This window comes from Gorilla gorilla, chromosome 9 (assembly GCF_029281585.2).
Source record: "Gorilla gorilla gorilla isolate KB3781 chromosome 9, NHGRI_mGorGor1-v2.1_pri, whole genome shotgun sequence".
NCBI lineage: Eukaryota > Metazoa > Chordata > Mammalia > Primates > Hominidae > Gorilla > Gorilla gorilla.
This window is the reverse complement of record NC_073233.2, coordinates 99,702,517-99,712,150: the sequence shown is the minus strand read 5'-3', so window position 1 is coordinate 99,712,150 and position 9,634 is coordinate 99,702,517. Positions and strand designations below refer to the sequence as shown.

At 41.4% G+C, this 9,634-nt stretch overlaps 1 long non-coding RNA gene across 1 annotated transcript; it reads right to left on the bottom strand.

The window, feature by feature from the left end:
* Positions 1 to 256: 256 nt before the first annotated feature.
* Positions 257 to 6,823, bottom strand: LOC129525393 (uncharacterized). Its single transcript, XR_008669670.2, has 4 exons — positions 6,723 to 6,823; positions 5,730 to 5,833; positions 5,034 to 5,141; positions 257 to 930 (listed from the first exon to the last, which is right to left on the bottom strand). It is a non-coding gene; the product is annotated as an uncharacterized lncRNA (long non-coding RNA).
* Between the last annotated feature and the right edge of the window lie 2,811 nt (positions 6,824 to 9,634).

The following is a 9,634-nucleotide window of genomic DNA, read 5'->3' as shown; positions in this document are numbered from 1 at the left end:
ATCAAATGCAAGGCAGGAAATTAAAAGTTGGATGTTCCAGAATTTGAGGAGGGGGCTTAATTTTTTAAAAAAATATCCAGCCAAAAGAAAGGAAAAAGGAATATTTAGGAGGTCCAAATATATCTAAAAGCACTTCAAAAGCAGTTCTAAAGTAGAAAGGATGAGAATTTATTTGAGTCCACATGGCTTATATATGAATCATCAGTGAAAGTTAGAGAGGATAGTTTCAGCTTAATTTAATAAATGCATTCTAATTAATTACTATATTCTAAGTGGCCTTGCCAAATAGCACTCCCTGGCACTAATTTTGAATGCACATCTAAGGACATTCATGCTTTAGACAGAGTGAAGAAAAGATGATGTCTAAGGCAGCATTCCTCTCTCAGTGTTTATTATGTATGTGTAAGTAGCATTTTGATGTGGTGGAGTGTTAAATGTTACGCAGTCTTGATGACAAAGACTAAAATCTTCTATGTGGAAATATTCTGCTAGACAAGTAAAGGGAATGAATAGCTTCATATTTTCTTGACTAAGTGGGTAAATTTCAAAGTCGGGAAAATGCCATAGGATTCTTCAAGTGTTGCTTCACCAGCCAGAAACCTCTGTGGCTGGTGGTGCCTCGGCGGCTGGTGGTGCCTCTGCTTGAGTCTTGCTCGCACCCACTGGGCTCGTTTTACCCATTTGGCCCAGCAGGCTGTGCTTGGCTCGTGCTACTGGCCGAGATCCCATGCCTGCCAAGGGTGAGCCAGGCACAGAGTGGTGAGGGGCGTGTGAGTGAGTGAGCACAGGTCTGGCCTCTGTGCACAGCCAGGCACGCTGGCTGCTGTGGTGGGGCAGGCAGCTCCAGGTGCTGGCACAGGCACTGGCTCCAATCAAGGCTGTGACTGGACCAGGTGTATCTCAAGCAGCTTCCACTGCAGGCACCAGCATCTGGATGAGGGAAACACAGTGATGCCTGAAAGTTTGGAGATGCCAGGAACTGCAGAGCCCCAAAGAGGATGTTACAAGTTACAACATGTTACAACCCTGGCTCAGGGATCCTCTAGATCTGGGTTCCCAGAAGGGCCACAGCTCTTCTCTCCTTCTTGTTCTTCTTGTTGTCTGCAGCCTGGCCAGCCGGGGAGAGGGGGTGGGGTGGGGCGGGCAGGGACCATGTGTGGAGGGGCATGTTTCAACCCATCTGTGTTGCAGCTCTTTCAGTCTCACCATCCCACTCTGGCCCAGGCTCCTGGGCTGGCCTGGCCCTGCTGCTGCTTTTTGTCATATGGGGCAGCCATCTGTTACTAGCAAAGGGTGGGAGGTCTATATTGTTAAGCTCTGGCTTCAGGAATCCCAAGGTCTGGGCCCCCAGAAGACTCACTGACATGGTTTAGCTCTGTGTCCTCACCCAAATCTCACCTTGTAGCTCTCATAATTCCCACTTGTTGGGTGAGGGACCTGGTGGGAGATGATTGAATTATGGGGGTGGGTCTTTCTTGTGCTATTCTCGTGATAGTGAATGGGTCTCATGAGATCTTATGGTTTTAAAAACAGGAGTTGCCCTGCACAAGCTCTCTCTTTGCCTGCTGCCATCCATGTAAGATATGACTGGCTCCTCCTTGGCTTCCTCCATGATTGTGAGCACCCCCCAGCCATGTGAAACTCTAAGTCCAATAAACCTCTTTCTTTTGTAAATTGCTCAGTCTTGGGTATGTCTTTATCAGCAGAATGAAAATGGACTAATACAGTAAATACTCTTCACTTCTGCAGTCCACCTACATCTCAGCAAGCCAGCCAGGAACATGTTACAACTCCTTTTGCTCCTGCCATTTGGTGGGTCTTAAGTTCTTGTCCCACATCCCAGAAAAATGAGGTTAAGCAGACAACTGGAGGGTGACCAAGGCAGAGAAGAGCTTTATTGAGTGACCAAACTTCTCCCCAGTGGAGAGAAGACCTGAAGTGGGTAGCTCCTATCCACAGGCAGGTAGTCCCAACCATTGTCTGAGTCTGGCTGAGTTGAGAGTTTTTATGGGCTCAGAATGGAGGAAGTGCGTGCTGATTGGTCACATAAGCAGGAGAAAGTGTGTGCTGATCAGTCCATGAGTGGGCCCAGAGAAAGCACCAATCGATTGGCTGAAAAGCATCAAGAAAGTTATCACTCCAGGTTGCGGACTTCACCTGGAAAGGGCAGCCCAGCCCCCAGGCTTCAGGCTGTCCCTGGCTGGAAGGTTGGGTTTTACTGGGGACCTGCATATTCCCACCTAGGAACCTCTCTGCCTCCTACCACCATCAACATGCTGTCCACAGTGCACAGGCTGTGCTGAGGGGTGCCTGCAGGCCCAGAGCCACCCTCAGGCCTTCCCACCCCTGGCCACATCCTCACTCTTGTGCTAGTTGGTGCTCAAAGTTTTAGCCTTAGAAGCAGTTTCCAGAGGGGGCAGAGGCAGTGGGGAGGCTGGCATACCAGTGCTGCCCCAACCACATGCACACCCCGTCAGGTCACGACAGTGCCCAGGCTCGGTTATCGGGACATGTCCACAACTTTGCTCCACTGTGAGGCAGGGGCTGGAAGAGGCCAGGGATTGGAAGCAAGCATTTCCAAGCCTGTGGGGACAGGGTACTGTCCAGGCCCCTGAAAGTACAGGGAGGCCTGGGTCTGGAGCCACGGCTGGGTGGCTGCAGTCACCCCTGGGAGCACAGGCTTCTGCCACTCCCAACTTGGTAGGGTGCAGGACTCCTGCCGGGATCACCTATTTCTGGGCCCCGTTGGCTCTACAGAGTGCGCAGCCCTGGCTGCACCTACCCCGCTGCTTATGGTGTCCTCGCAGTGGCCACTCCAGACAGACCACCAGGCCATTAAAAAGATAATGAAAAGTTATTGTGAGTGGGAAATCATTTAGTCAATAAACATTTGATAAGCACTTAGGATCTAGATGACACCATTTTATGCAAGTACAGGGCATGGCTCCCGTTCTCAAGGTCATTATGATCTATTGGGGAAGACAGGGTTTGTTCACTTTTGAATATTTATTATTATCCATTGTAAGATCACCAGGGCAAGTGGAACATACCAAGGAGACAGCATACTAGAAGGAAATAAGCCCCTATTTGTAGTCAGAAGAACAAAATTCAAGGTTTTTTTCTGTCTCTGACTGGTTATGAGGTCTTTAGTAACTTATTAATATTTTGATACTCAATTAATTTTATTTTTATCATAAACATAATGCATATTTATATTTCAAAATTTGGAAACATTCACAGCTTTATAACATTTAGTGAACATTAACCATTACTACCAAACTCAGAGAATGACTTAATAATTTTCGATGGTCTCTTCCAAAAAGTATTAGGCATGTATAAAAGTAGACTATTTTTTTATCTACAGATTTGAAGTTACAAGTATTCTTACCCCAAAGATAAAGTTTATATGGCAGACACATGTGAAGGTAAGGGTGATTATAAATAGAGATCACAGAGAGGATTCCTAAGCAGATAATCCTGAACCTTCAAGCAGTGCCAAGGGAAATACACTTGGTGGAGGGAAGAGGAGGCAGTGCCTTGACTCTTTATATTTTAAAAAATAAAAAGATGAAAGGATGAATAAACCTTTCAAAGCTTTCTAAAAATTCAGAAAGAGAAGGAGGAGGAAAATCCCAACCCAACATTTTGTGTCTTTTTCTACCTCATACCATTTAACTCTCACAATAGTTCTGTAAGGGTGATTACTGTGTTATTGTCCCATTTTACAGATAAAAATATGAAGAAACAGAGCTCATATAACTTGTATGTCCTGGAGGCTGAATTTGAAACTACATTGTATGAATCCCAAACCCCTGTTTTTCCCTCCAACATGACTCATAGAAATATCCTAGAAGAGAGGGAAGTGTCTTCTGCTAACTGCCAAAATAGATTAATCATTAATAAAAGAAAAGGGTGTAAGGAAATTAATGAACAATTTCTTTCTGTTACAAGCCTCTCTTTTACAAGCATTTGCTTAGCAAATTGTGTATTTTGGCATTGGGTTGAAATGCTTAATCATCTTTCCATTCTCTCCTCCCACTTAAATAAGAGTTAAGGGGAAGGCAGGAAAAAAGTTTAGTCAGGCAAAGGAAGCAATTGGTACCTTCTTAACATTAAAGGAGCTATTTCCTTCTGTACTTGGAAGAGGAAAATGTAGCTAGTGGGGCTGTCTGGGACCTCTGTGTCTGAGGGAATCACTTATTTTCTCCTCATTGGGAAATGTTTGTAGGGAGACAGATAATTCCGTCTCATAAATTGCTTGTAACTAAGTTGTCAGAGCTGGCAAATAAAAATTCAACGACATGGATGAATCTGGAAGACGTTATGCTAAATGTGATTATGCCTCATGTAAGTGAGATATTTGGTCTTCTGTGACTGGCTTAATAGCTACAGTGAGCTATAATTGTACCATTGCAATCATGGTGAAATATCTAAAATAGTTCAACCAGGCCAGGTGTGGTGGCTCATGCCTATAATCCCAGTGCTTTGGGAGGCTGAGCCAGGAGAATCACTTGAGGCCGGGGGTTTAGCATCAGCCTGAGCAACATAGTAAGACCCTATCTCTACCAAAAAAAAAAAATTGGCATGATGGGTTATGCCTGTAGCCCCAGCTACTTGAAAGGTTGAGGCAGGAGGATCACCTGAGCCCAGGAGTTTGAGGCTGCAGTGAGCCATGATTGCACCATTGTATGCCAGCCTGGGTGACAAAGTGAGACCTTGTCTCACTCTCAAAAAATAAAAAAATAAAAAATAAATAAAATAGTCCAATTCACAGAAACAGAGTATAATGATGGTTGCCAGAGCCTGGGAGAGATCGGGATGGGGAGTTGTTCAATAGGTCTGAAGCTTCAGTTTTTTAAGATGAACAAGTTCTAGAGATCTACTCTACAATATAGTGCCCTTAGTTGACAATTCAGTATTGTACATGTAAAAATTTAATAGTATCTCATGGCAAGTGTTTTTACCACAAAATTCAAAATAACAAAAAAAAGGGGAAAGAAGAAACTTTTAGTGGTGATGGATATATGTATTACCTTGATTTCGGTGATGGTTTCACAGATGTATGTGTATCTCCAAACTCATCAAATTGCACAAGTTGAATGTGTCCAGTTATTTGGCATATCAATTATACCTCGATAAAGCTGTTTAAAAAAGAATATGGAGGGTATAATTATATTTGAATTTCAGATAAACAATGAATTTTTTTAGTATAACCCAAATTTTTAGTATATGTGCCAAATTATACTAAATGATTACTTATTGTTTATTTGAAAATCAGTTTAACGTGAAGCCCTATATTTTATCTGGCAACCCTAATTGTAACTGATAGTCATTCATCATGGCTAGCTACTGCTAAAAGTCAAAGGAAAAAACAAAGAGTGAGAAACCTCAAAATCTAAATGCTGCCCAGGCCTCACACTTATCTCTGCTGGAATGTGAACTGGAAGCATGACCTAAAACTCTATCCACAGGCTCATCTCAATTTCTGGCTAGTAGATTTTCGGGACTGTTCAGCCCAAGCATCCTAATTTAAAGTGCTTTCTGTGGTTATAGTTGGAGGAAATAATTGTGCTTATAATTCAGTGTAAATAATAAAATCAGTCCCTTAATTGTGCTCTCTGAAATAAATTTGCAGTTTCTATCTCTGTATATTTTATGTTTATTCATAATTTATTACTACCATATCGATAATGTAGGAGTTAGCAGATTAGATGACAGAATAGTTGTACTTATCTCTGAGATGATGAAAACAAAACATCTTGTTAATCAATCATCCTGCTAGACACTTAGCCAGATTCTCTCCTAAGAGAATCTCTCCAGATCCATGTCATTACTGAAAGAGAAAGTAAAAACAAACAAACCAAAAAAGGGCTTGTTATACATGGACTCACTCCCAATTTGTGGTTCTCTCAAGGTCACAGCCATTTGCTAGTGAATGAAGTTTCAGGACTTACTCCTTCAACCTGCTTCTGCTCACTGTTATATTACTGAAGTACTGAGCAGTGAGTAAATGTATTAACCAGATATTTGCAGAGTCAGTTTCATTCTTTTTATTCAATTACCCATCATCTTAAAGAGGATGGATTTTGCAAAAGTTTAGGTATATCTGGAATGCCATCTGGGAAAATAAGTAGTCTTGAGGCTGCAGAATTCATAGGCTTCCACACTGAAAACTTAGTCTATGAAAGGTTTCAGAAATTCTTTTACAATTATAGTTTCTAATTAGCTCACATTATTTATATTACTTGGTCCCCAACCAAATGGCCACACCTAGAGGAAGGTTCAAACGGGCCAAATTTTATTTAATTGAGTTTAAATAAGATAAACAATGTCGAACTAACGACTTAATCGCTCTTTACAGTTTACAAATGATTTCATTTTGAGATTATCGTGTTTAATCTTTTGTGTTATCTCCAACCCTCCTCTCTGCTATTGTTACATATAAAAAAGTGTGAGATTCCCCTGGGCTAAGGTCACACAATGAACACGTTGCTCCAGGCACCACACTTAAATAACTTTATGTAACAACAACAACAACAACAAATACTATAATGATGCAAATAATAGTAAAATGATCCAATAACAATTAACAAGCAGTTACTGAGGCAGGAGAATAGGGTCCAGAGACAAGGAACCTAAGGCTTATTCACGCTGAATTCCTAGAACTGAATCAAAAGGAAAACCCCACCTCTCCACACCCAAGTAACAAAACGATCAGTTACCTTTGCACTGGGCTGCAGATGAAAAATGGAAGGTACCTCTGATTGGTCCCCTCCTGCAACCAATCAGGCTGGTCAAGGGCCAATTCTTCTTGTGTAACTTTGTAACTTCACTTCAGCCTCTGATTGGTTGTCTCCCACAACCAATATGACGTGGTGGGCCACTCCTTCCTTTATGTAGGGTGTAATCAAATACCCAGTGGGAAACCTCTAAAGGATATTTAAGCCCCAGAAAATTCTGTAACTAGCTCTCTTGAGCCACTTGCACAATCCCTCTCCTAGTCTGTGGAGTGTACTTTTGTTTCAATAATTCTATGCTTTTATTACTTCATTCCTTCATTTTTTTGTGCATTTTGTTCAATTCTTTGTTCAAAACACCAAGAACCTGGACGACTCGTAGTCAAGAACCTCCACTGGTAACATTACTATATGCTTGGCCCTGTTCTAAGGACTGGAGTGTGTATGGTTATTCACAGAAGCAGAAACAGGCTCAGAGACGTGAAAAAATTTTCTCGCATTTTCAGAGCTGGAAAGAAGTGGAACCTGGATTTAAATACGGGCAACTCTAGAGCCTCAAGTTCCACTATGATCATTATTAGAACATTAAAACGTCCAACACAAAGAAATGATACATGTTTGAGGTGATGGATATGTTAATTACTCTGATTTGATCATTATACAATGTATACACGTACTGAAATATCACACTGTAGTCTATAAATGTGTATAATTATTATGTGTCAACTAAAAATAATAATAAAAGAGAAAAAAAGAAATGTAGCATCAGGTTTCCAGATCCTATCTCAGAGTCCTATCTGAGAATGCCAGACCACCTTCTAACTGAAACCAGTACCCTTCACTATCCTAAAGCCCATCATTTGAGCAAGGTGAGCAAGGTATTTATTGGCATTTGTTACATTTGCCTTTTCTGATAGCTAAAGATACTAACTCTCATGTCTGTGGCGGATTTGTTTTTTTCTACTTGTGATTTGCACACTAATTTTGCTTGTGGCTCCTGAGGTATACAAGTTTGTTTGTTTTAGTATGTAGCTAAAAAACAAAACAAAACATTTGGTGGGAAAAAATACCTTTTCCATGCCACAACAGTGTTTGTTTGGTAAAACAGTTTCCAGAAACATTTCCCTATATCCTCATGCCTTCCTTTAACAGATGTTTGCCCAGAGCCCTGTGAGACTCTGGGGACACAGAGATAAATGGCGTCTCTAGCACGAAGCATGCTGGAGCTGGGGAGTTGGCGAAGAAGCAAATCATTTCAGTGCAGCCCAGGGACACTGTAGTGAACTATGAGGGCACCCAGAGGACAGAGCCAACTCTCTGGAGGAACTTGGGTGAGTCAGGAACTGGGGGATGATTAGGGAAGGCTTATAGAGGAGGTGACATGAGCCAGGGGTGGAATAAAGGAACAAACAGATAAGTGAGGGTAAGGGTGTTTCACGCTAAGGGAGCAACTAGTGTAAGGCATCAACTTAGGACACAACAGGGTACATTTACAATATCACAAGTAAATCCACAACCTGGAGCTAGGGCTAGGGCTGTGTTGTAGAGATAAATGTGTGGGATGAGTCACTGCGCAGGCAGTGGCTTCCTAGGATACAGCAAGGTTTTAAGCAGGCAAATGACATGCTTGTATTTGTATTTTGGAAAAAGTATCACCTAAGTATTCAGGAAGGTACAACTAAAGAAAGAAACCCCCTTTTTTGTGTTTAGACTCAGTTAACTTTAGATATTATTCCTTCTTAATTTAAAATGATAGGGATGTCATTAAAAGGCCTGACCTAAGGATGATTCTTTTTGTTTGCTTGTTTGTTTTTGTTTTTTTGTTTAGGGAAGTTGCCTGGTTTTTCTGAGGCCCTCCTAATTTCCTTTTACTGATTTTTTTTTTCTAACCTTTATTGAACACTTATTATTTGTCAGGTATTGTGTTGGTGAACATTGTGGTTATCTTTATTTTATAGAAAAAAGGAGTTGAGATTTAGAGAGGTTAAATTATTTGCCCGAAGGCACACAGTTAATTAGTGATAAAGTTGAGTTTTAAACTGTGAGATTGTAGAGTTTGCTCTTTATGCTATTTTTAAACTACATTATCCTGATGCTGCCTGTGGATAAGAACTTGCTTTGCATTTTAATTACACTCTGGAGGCCAGGGGAGCACCCACTTTTAAAAATAATTTGCCTGTAGTTACTACTTGACCATACTTTATATATGAAACAGAAGCTACCCTCTGTGTTTTAATGATGATTTTAAAGATAGTCAATCTTTCCTTTCCAGGTGCTAGCCAAGGTTGAGCTTCCGGCATTGACCCTATGTCAACAAAGTTGAAAAATATGGAATATAATGCAGATTTCACAGCTGAAAATGTCCTTGGGAACAGTTATTCCAGTGTTTTCCAAAGTGAACTGTAAGGTCCCATCACTGTGGGATCTTAACAAGTGTTAAGTGATAAAAGTTTTCTGTGGCCAAATAATGAGGGAAACATTGGAATAAACATAGCTGACAGCTTTTCCTCCTTTTTGGGATTTCGTAGAGAATTTAGTATATAGCAGATCTTTGAATAACATCATTTTATTCAACATTGTTTTTCTATAAAAAAAATAGATTCCCAGCCAGGGCTATTATGTGGAGTTTGCAAGTTCTCCCCACATCTGTGTGGGTTTTCTCCAGGTACTCTGGTTTCCTCGGACATCTCAAAGATGTTCATATTATGTGATGTGGTCCCTAACATGGTCCTCATCTGAGCAAGTGTATGTGTGGGTGTGAGTGTGCCCTTCCATGGGATAGCCTCTTGTCCAGGGTTGGTTCCTGCCACTCACCCTGAGCTACCAGGATAGGCTCTGGCACTTCTGGCAACTCATGATCATTAACTGAAAATATTATTAACTAACTATCCTGCTTG